Raw genomic sequence first — 8,920 nt, 5'->3', positions numbered from 1 at the left:
TTTGTTGGTGAGGTAGTCGATGGTCCATGCCGTCAGCTGACTGTCTACTCCGGCTCCCTCCATCTTCCCTCTCAGTAGTGCAGGCTGGATGGTGTTGAAAGCACTGGAGAAGTCAAAGAACATGACCCTCACAGTGTTTCCTGCCTGCTCTAGGTGAGAGAGGGATCTGTGCAGCAGGTAGATGACGGCATCATCCACCCCGATGCCAGGCTGGTAGGCGAACTGCAGGGGGTCCAGCGCTGAGCTCACCAGTGGGCGGAGGTGATGAAGGATGAGCCTCTCCATGGTCTTCATCAGGTGAGAAGTCAGGACCACAGGTCTGTAGTGGTTGGACTCCCTGGGCTGTGCGATCTTTGGCACTGGAACTATGCAGGAAGTCTTCCACAGTTCAGGAACCCTCTCCAGTTCTGTTTTAGTGCACAACTCAAATACAATCTCTTGTACAAATCTGTGGGTCCAGATCCAGTGTTTGTGAATTAAAGTATTAGATAATGTCCATGACCCACACATTGGATTCCAATACTCTGTTCATCTCAGAACTAAAATCAGGATAGCTGTCATAATTTATTGACAGCTCCAGTACACATCCACATGTGTGTGCCACAGGTCGCCTCTGGAAACCTTCAAGTTCGTTAAATGCAACAATGATGTTCTTTCCAAGATATAAGTCTGAACCTGTGCAAAACCTAAGGAACAAGCACAAATGTTGCTTCTCAACATTCTTCACATATGTAGTTAGGTATTTCTGAATAACCTTCTGATGGGTCGTCATTGTTTCAGGAAAAGTGAAACACCCGAGAACCTTTCTCACATTTGGTTGGAGGGCTTCATATACTGAAGACAGATCACAAAGGCTTTCACCTGCAGTGCTGAGTGTTTTTGCCCACTGTTCGATGACATAGGCAGGCTCTTGGACAAGTGTTTTGTGTGCAAGCTCCATTAGGACTTCGGTAGCATTGCAGGCTGTTGGCATCCTTCTGCAGCTCTGGTTATCAAGTATGTCTACAAGTTCTTCTTGGTCCACACTGCTAAAATCTGACTGCCACGCCTCTAACACTGTACGCTCAGATTCAGGCATGAACTTGAGAAAATTCTCCACAATATCACTCTTCACATATCCAAAGGCAGCTTGTTCCAGAATGGCAGGGGCAATTTTCACAGGGAGATATTTCTCTGTGGCCCATCCAAATGCAATGATTCTGCCCACACTCTCCCACTCCTGCTGCCCAAAATCATGCCTTAAGAAGGGCACTTTGTAAGCAGTTCCAGTGGTGCACTGGTCATAGAATTCCTTCCAGAATTCTGAAAGACAGTCTCTTACAACTCCTCCATGATCATAAGCTTTTTCAGGTGTTCCATCAGGCAGTACAAGCTGGATTTTAATGTCAACATCTTCGAGATCATTAGCACTAAAATGTGAAATGAGCTCTGGCATTACCTGCCCTCTGTGAACGACTAGTACTCTTTTCATTCTCTCACTGGTTGGGCCAGGTTGTGGAGTTAAAACCAGGGTGTCGTCCAAATTTATTGACTCACTGTCAGAGACGGGTCCAACAAAAACAATGTCACTGCTGTAAGAAGAGTTATCACTTACAGCCTGCATGGAAGAGAGTGAAAGGTTATTGTCTGTAGTGTCTACAGTTTGTGTCACATCAGGGCTGACTTGTTCAAAAGGAGCAAATGAAGAGGAGTTTTGGTCTTGAGAAGATGATTGCAAACCTGGGCTGCTTTGGGTTTTTTTTGTGGTCAGGTAAAACCTAAGGATATTTAGTTTTGTAACATTGTACATTTCTCCAACTGTTAATCCACCATCAACTGTCATCTCTTGATAATCCTTTAGATCACATTCAAAATCTGTTAAGGGCCCCCGAACATTTCCTCCATTTGGAAAGAACAGATCTTTTGCAACCTGTAATATGTCACTTTTCTTAGCGTCCTTGCAAATTACCATTTTTCTTGTCCCTCCTCCTCGTCTAGCTCTAACCTGCTTGAAAACATCAGCATCTTCATCATAATGCATCCATCCTATTTCTATTTTTCTCTTTGTCTTCAGAGCATTTCTTTTATGGGTTGGTTCTGAATGTTCTTGCGCTGTGCTGCTGCCATCTTCAGATGTTTTTCTTTTGGACAATTTGGTTTTCAGACGTTCAAAAAGCGTCGACTTTCGGCTGTTGCCCTGCCGTCTGCAAAATCCAAATACTGCAAGGCGATCACCATATGATGGTAGATAAGTCTTCAGCTCCTCATCTGACATCAGATTTATAACACTGGCATCGATCTACAGAGGGAAAAATAATTCACTTTCACACACACACACACACACACATATATATATTTGAAAATACAATTATATATTGAATGAAAAAAGTAGTATTTAAAAGAAAAAAATATTTGAATTATGTACCTTCTCATTCTCCAGGGTTTGTATTATTTCCTCAGAGACTTCTCTTCGTCTCAAGAAGTCAGTCAGGTCTTCCATGCTGTAAACAAGTATGTACAAATGATCACTTATGAATCCACCATATGATCATCAAGTCTCGGTGTCTAGTGTACTTAATGTAGTTGAGAAGCTTGTAATATAACTTCCTGGGTAATATACCTTCCCTGCAATTAAACACTAATCAGTGGTTCTCAAATTGTGGGGCGAAATGTCATGACAGGTGGGATGCGAATGACCTGGGAGAAAAGTCATGCGGAACATACGTTGAACATCTGATTTATTTTCACAGCGGAACGAGGAAACGTTAGCAGCTACGTTAGCACGGCGACTAGCCAAGCCAAGCTGTGCACATAGTGCCATCATGCCGCCACTTCAACATCGACCCCCAGACCGATCTTAGCGTGTGGTGTTAAAATATTTCATATAAGTGAGGCATAACGGAAAAAATCTGCACTGATTACATACCTTTTAGATAGTTACCACTCGTTAGACTACATCTCTACCTGAAAACCCTGGCGACAATGCAGCACAGTCTCTACCCGAGTGCGGCTGTGCCCTGTGCTTCCGGTAACAAGGAAATGACGTTCCTGCATCCGTTCCTGCATCCTGATTGGCTGTGCTAACTCGAAATTTCAAGTTAATATCGCCATCTGTAACTCGAAATTTCGAGTTAATAACTTGAAATTTCGAGTTATTTTCTCGAAATTTTGAGTTAATAACTTGAAATTTTGAGTTATTAACTCGAAATTTCGAGTTAATAACTCAAAATTTTGCGTTACGGATGGCGATTTTTTTTTTTTTTAGTGGCGGAAACGAGCTTCCATATTTAAGAGATTAGCAAACTCTGTCTGGGCACCAACAAAATTGGTTCCTCTGTCACATCTTAGCTGCCGAACATTACCTCTGATTGCAATAAACGCTCGCAAAGCATTGGGAAATGCGTCTGTGCTTGAGTCGTCTACTACTTCAATATGTATGGCTCGTGAACATAGACATGTAAGTATGAGTCCATACCTCTTAAGCTCCTTCCGTCTTTGATGAAAATCGGACCAAAACAATCAATACCTATATAGGTGAAGGGTGGTGTAGTTTCTGTCCGGTCTATTGATAAATCTCCCATGGTTTGAGACTCTGTTTTTTGTCTGTACTTACGACACTTGACACATTTGAAATTAGAATTTTTCTGCGCTTGGAGAATGGTAATGACTCGCGGAGAGAAACACACTTTTGTCATTTCATGAATAACTTCACAAACTCCATTCAAACTGTTTCCAATCATGTTTCCCCATGATTCTCCTTCAATCTCCTATCATTTTAAACAAGAAAACCGCGTCATTACCATTCTCCAAGCGCAGAAGCTGTTTATGTGATTTTTGAGCTTTTCTCGCTGAGAGAAACACACTTTTGTTTTTTCATGAATAACTTCACAAACTCCATTCAAACTGTTTCCAATCATGTTTCCCCATGATTCTCTATCAGTCTCCTATCATTTTAAACAAGAAAACCGCGTGTCATTACCGTTTTCCAAGCGCTGTACCTCTTATTTCAGTTTTGAGCTTTTCTCGCTGAGAGAAGCACACTTTCATCATTTCATGAATAACTTCACAAACTCCATTCAAACTGCTTCCAATCATGTTTCCCCATGATTCTCTATCAGTCTCCTATCATTTTAAACAAGAAAACCGCGTGTCATTACCGTTTTCCAAGCGCTGTACCTGTTATTTCAGTTTTGAGCTTTTCTCGCTGAGAGAAGCACACTTTTGTCATTTCATGAATAACTTCACAAACTCCATTCAAACTGTTTCCAATCATGTTTCCCCATGATTCTCCTTCAATCTCCTATCATGTTAAAGAAGAAAACCGCGTGTCATTACTGTTTTCCAAGCGCTGTGCCTGTTATTTCAGTTTTGAGCTTTTCTCGCTGAGAGAAGCACACTTTTGTCATTTCATGAATAACTTCACAAACTCCATTCAAACTGTTTCCAATCATGTTTCCCCATGATTCTCCTTCAGTCTCCTATCATTTTAAACAAGAAAACCGCGTGTCATTACCGTTTTCCTAGCGCTGTACCTCTTATTTCAGTTTTGAGCTTTTCTCGCTGAGAGAAATACACTTTTGTCATTTCATGAATAACTTCACAAACTCCATTCAAACTGCTTCTAATCATGTTTCCCCATGATTCTCCTTCAATCTCCTATCATGTTAAAGAAGAAAACCGCGTGTCATTACTGTTTTCCAAGCGGTGTACCTCTTATTTCAGTTTTGAGCTTTTCTTGCTGAGAGAAGCACACTTTCATCATTTCATGAATAACTTCACAAACTCCATTCAAACTGCTTCCAATCATGTTTCCCCATGATTCTCCTTCAATTTCCTATCATTTTAAACAAGAAAACCGCGTGTCATTACCGTTCTCCAAGCGCAGAAGCTGTTTATGTGATTTTTGAGCTTTTCTCGCTGAGAGAAACACACTTTTGTCATTTCATGAATGACTTCACAAACTCCATTCAAACTGCTTCCAATCATGTTTCCCCGTGATTCTCCTTCAATCTCCTATCATGTTAAAGAAGAAAACCACGTGTCATTACTGTTTTCCAAGCGGTGTACCTCTTATTTCAGTTTTGAGCTTTTCTCGCTGAGAGAAGCACACTTTTGTCATTTCATGAATGACTTCACAAACTCCATTCAAACTGCTTCCAATCATGTTTCCCCATGATTCTCCTTCAATCTCCTATCATTTTAAACAAGAAAACCGCGTGTCATTACCATTCTCCAAGCGCAGAAGCTGTTTATGTGATTTTTGAGCTTTTCTCGCTGAGAGAAACACACTTTTGTCATTCATGAATAACTTCACAAACTCCATTCAAACTGCTTCCAATCATGTTTCCCCGTGATTCTCCTTCAATCTCCTATCATGTTAAACAAGAAAACCGCGTGTCATTACCGTTTTCCAAGCGCTGTACCTGTTATTTCAGTTTTGAGCTTTTCTCGCTGAGAGAAGCACAATTTCATCATTTCATGAATAACTTCACAAACTCCATTCAAACTGCTTCCAATCATGTTTCCCCATGATTCTCCTTCAATCTCCTATCATGTTAAACAAGAAAACCGCGTGTCATTACCGTTTTCCAAGCGCTGTACGTCCTATTTCAGTTTTGAGCTTTTCTCGCTGAGAGAAGCACACTTTTGTCATTTCATGAATAACTTCACAAACTCCATTCAAACTGTTTCCAATCATGTTTCCCCATGATTCTCCTTCAATCTCCTATCATTTTAAACAAGAAAACCGCGTGTCATTACCATTGTCCAAGCGCAGAAGCTGCTTATGTGATTTTTGAGCTTTTCTCGCTGAAAGAAAACACACTTTTGTCATTTCATGAATAACTTCACAAACTCCATTCAAACTGTTTCCAATCATGTTTCCCCATGATTCTCCTTCAATCTCCTATCATTTTAAACAAGAAAGCCGCGTGTCATTACCATTGTCCAAGCGCAGAAGCTGTTTATGTGATTTTTGAGCTTTTCTCGCTGAGAAACACACTTTTGTCATTTCATGAATAACTTCACAAACTCCATTCAAACTGCTTCCAATCATGTTTCCCCATGATTCTCCTTCAGTCTCCTATCATTTAAACAAGAAAGCCGCGTGTCATTACTGTTTTCCAAGCGCTGTACCTGTTATTTCAGTTTTGAGCTTTTCTTGCTGAGAGAAGCACACTTTCATCATTTCATGAATAACTTCACAAACTCCATTCAAACTGCTTCCAATCATGTTTCCCCATGATTCTCCTTCAATCTCCTATCATTTTAAACAAGAAAACCGCGTGTCATTACCATTCTCCAAGCGCAGAAGCTGTTTATGTGATTTTTGAGCTTTTCTCGCTGAGAGAAACACACTTTTGTCATTTCATGAATGACTTCACAAACTCCATTCAAACTGCTTCCAATCATGTTTCCCCGTGATTCTCCTTCAATCTCCTATCATGTTAAAGAAGAAAACCGCGTGTCATTACTGTTTTCCAAGCGGTGTACCTCTTATTTCAGTTTTGAGCTTTTCTCGCTGAGAGAAGCACACTTTTGTCATTTCATGAATGACTTCACAAACTCCATTCAAACTGCTTCCAATCATGTTTCCCCATGATTCTCCTTCAATCTCCTATCATTTTAAACGAGAAAACCGCGTGTCATAACCATTCTCCAAGCGCAGAAGCTGTTTATGTGATTTTTGAGCTTTTCTCGCTGAGAGAAACACACTTTTGTCATTTCATGAATAACTTCACAAACTCCATTCAAACTGCTTCCATCATGTTTCCCCGTGATTCTCCTTCAATCTCCTATCATGTTAAACAAGAAAACCGCGTGTCATTACCGTTTTCCAAGCGCTGTACGTCCTATTTCAGTTTTGAGCTTTCTCGCTGAGAGAAGCACAATTTCATCATTTCATGAATAACTTCACAAACTCCATTCAAACTGCTTCCAATCATGTTTCCCCATGATTCTCCTTCAATCTCCTATCATGTTAAACAAGAAAACCGCGTGTCATTACCGTTTTCCAAGCGCTGTACGTCCTATTTCAGTTTTGAGCTTTTCTCGCTGAGAGAAGCACACTTTTGTCATTTCATGAATAACTTCACAAACTCCATTCAAACTGTTTCCAATCATGTTTCCCCCATGATTCTCCTTCAATCTCCTATCATTTTAAACAAGAAAACCGCGTGTCATTACCATTGTCCAAGCGCAGAAGCTGCTTATGTGATTTTTGAGCTTTTCTCGCTGAAAGAAAACACACTTTTGTCATTTCATGAATAACTTCACAAACTCCATTCAAACTGCTTCCAATCATGTTTCCCCATGATTCTCCTTCAATCTCCTATCATGTTAAAGAAGAAAACCGTGTGTCATTACCATTTTCCAAGCGCTGTACCTGTTATTTCAGTTTTGAGCTTTTCTCGCTGAGAGAAGCACAATTTCATCATTTCATGAATAACTTCACAAACTCCATTCAAACTGCTTCCAATCATGTTTCCCCATGATTCTCCTTCAATCTCCTATCATTTTAAACAAGAAAACCGCGTGTCATTACCGTTTTCCAAGCGCTGTACCTGTTATTTCAGTTTTGAGCTTTTCTCGCTGAGAGAAGCACACTTTTGTCATTTCATGAATAATTTGACAAACTCCATTCAAACTGTTTCCAGTCATGTTTCCCCATGATTCTCCTTCAATCTCCTATCATTTTAAACAAGAAAACCGCGTGTCATTACCATTGTCCAAGCGCAGAAGCTGCTTATGTGATTTTTGAGCTTTTCTCGCTGAAAGAAACACACTTTTGTCATTTCATGAATAACTTCACAAACTCCATTCAAACTGTTTTCCAATCATGTTTCCCCATGATTCTCCTTCAATCTCCTATCATTTTAAACAAGAAAGCCGCGTGTCATTACCGTTTTCCAAGCGCTGTACCTGTTATTTCAGTTTGAGCTTTTCTGCTGAGAGAAGCACGCTTTTGTGATTTCATGAATAACTTCACAAACTCCATTCAAACTGCTTCCAATCATGTTTCCCCATGATTCTCCTTCAATCTCCTATCATTTTAAACAAGAAAACCGCGTGTCATTACCATTGTCCAAGCGCAGAAGCTGTTTATGTGATTTTTGAGCTTTTCTCGCTGAGAAACACACTTTTGTCATTTCATGAATAACTTCACAAACTCCATTCAAAACTGCTTCCAATCATGTTTCCCCATGATTCTCCTTCAGTCTCCTATCATTTAAACAAGAAAGCCGCGTGTCATTACTGTTTTCCAAGCGCTGTACCTGTTATTTCAGTTTTGAGCTTTTCTTGCTGAGAGAAGCACACTTTCATCATTTCATGAATAACTTCACAAACTCCATTCAAACTGCTTCCAATCATGTTTTCCCCATGATTCTCCTTCAATCTCCTATCATTTTAAACAAGAAAACCGCGTGTCATTACCATTCTCCAAACGCAGAAGCTGTTTATGTGATTTTTGAGCTTTTCTTGCTGAGAGAAACACACTTTTTCATTTCATGAATAACTTCACAAACTCCATTCAAACTGCTTCCAATCATGTTTCCCCATGATTCTCCTTCAGTCTCCTATCATTTTAAACAAGAAAGCCGCGTTGTCATTACTGTTTTCCAAGCGGTGTACCTCTTATTTCAGTTTTGAGCTTTTCTTGCTGAGAGAAGCACACTTTCATCATTTCATGAATAACTTCACAAACTCCATTCAAACTGCTTCCAATCATGTTCCCATGATTCTCCTTCAATCTCCTATCATTTTAAACAAGAAAACCGCGTGTCATTACCATTCTCCAAGCGCAGAAGCTGTTTATGTGATTTTTGAGCTTTTTTTGCTGAGAGAAACACACTTTTGTCATTTCATGAATAACTTCACAAACTCCATTCAAACTGCTTCCAATCATGTTTCCCTGTGATTCTCCTTCAATCTCCTATCATTT

The 8,920-nt window shown here is 40.1% G+C and overlaps 1 long non-coding RNA gene across 2 annotated transcripts; it reads right to left on the bottom strand.

The window, feature by feature from the left end:
- Nucleotides 1-1,692: 1,692 nt before the first annotated feature.
- Nucleotides 1,693-3,032, bottom strand: LOC115776798 (uncharacterized). Of its 2 annotated transcripts, none has more exons than XR_004019506.1 (3): nt 2,906-3,032; nt 2,405-2,480; nt 1,693-2,300 (listed from the first exon to the last, which is right to left on the bottom strand). It is a non-coding gene; the product is annotated as an uncharacterized LOC115776798 (long non-coding RNA). The 2 variants fall into 2 exon arrangements; XR_004019507.1 differs by having other exon boundaries at nt 1,693-2,278.
- Between the last annotated feature and the right edge of the window lie 5,888 nt (nt 3,033-8,920).

The sequence above is a fragment of the Archocentrus centrarchus genome, unplaced genomic scaffold, assembly GCF_007364275.1.
Source record: "Archocentrus centrarchus isolate MPI-CPG fArcCen1 unplaced genomic scaffold, fArcCen1 scaffold_37_ctg1, whole genome shotgun sequence".
In the NCBI taxonomy this organism is placed as follows: domain Eukaryota; kingdom Metazoa; phylum Chordata; class Actinopteri; order Cichliformes; family Cichlidae; genus Archocentrus; species Archocentrus centrarchus.
Note: the sequence above shows the minus strand (reverse complement) of the source record. Positions and strands in the feature narration are given on the sequence as shown.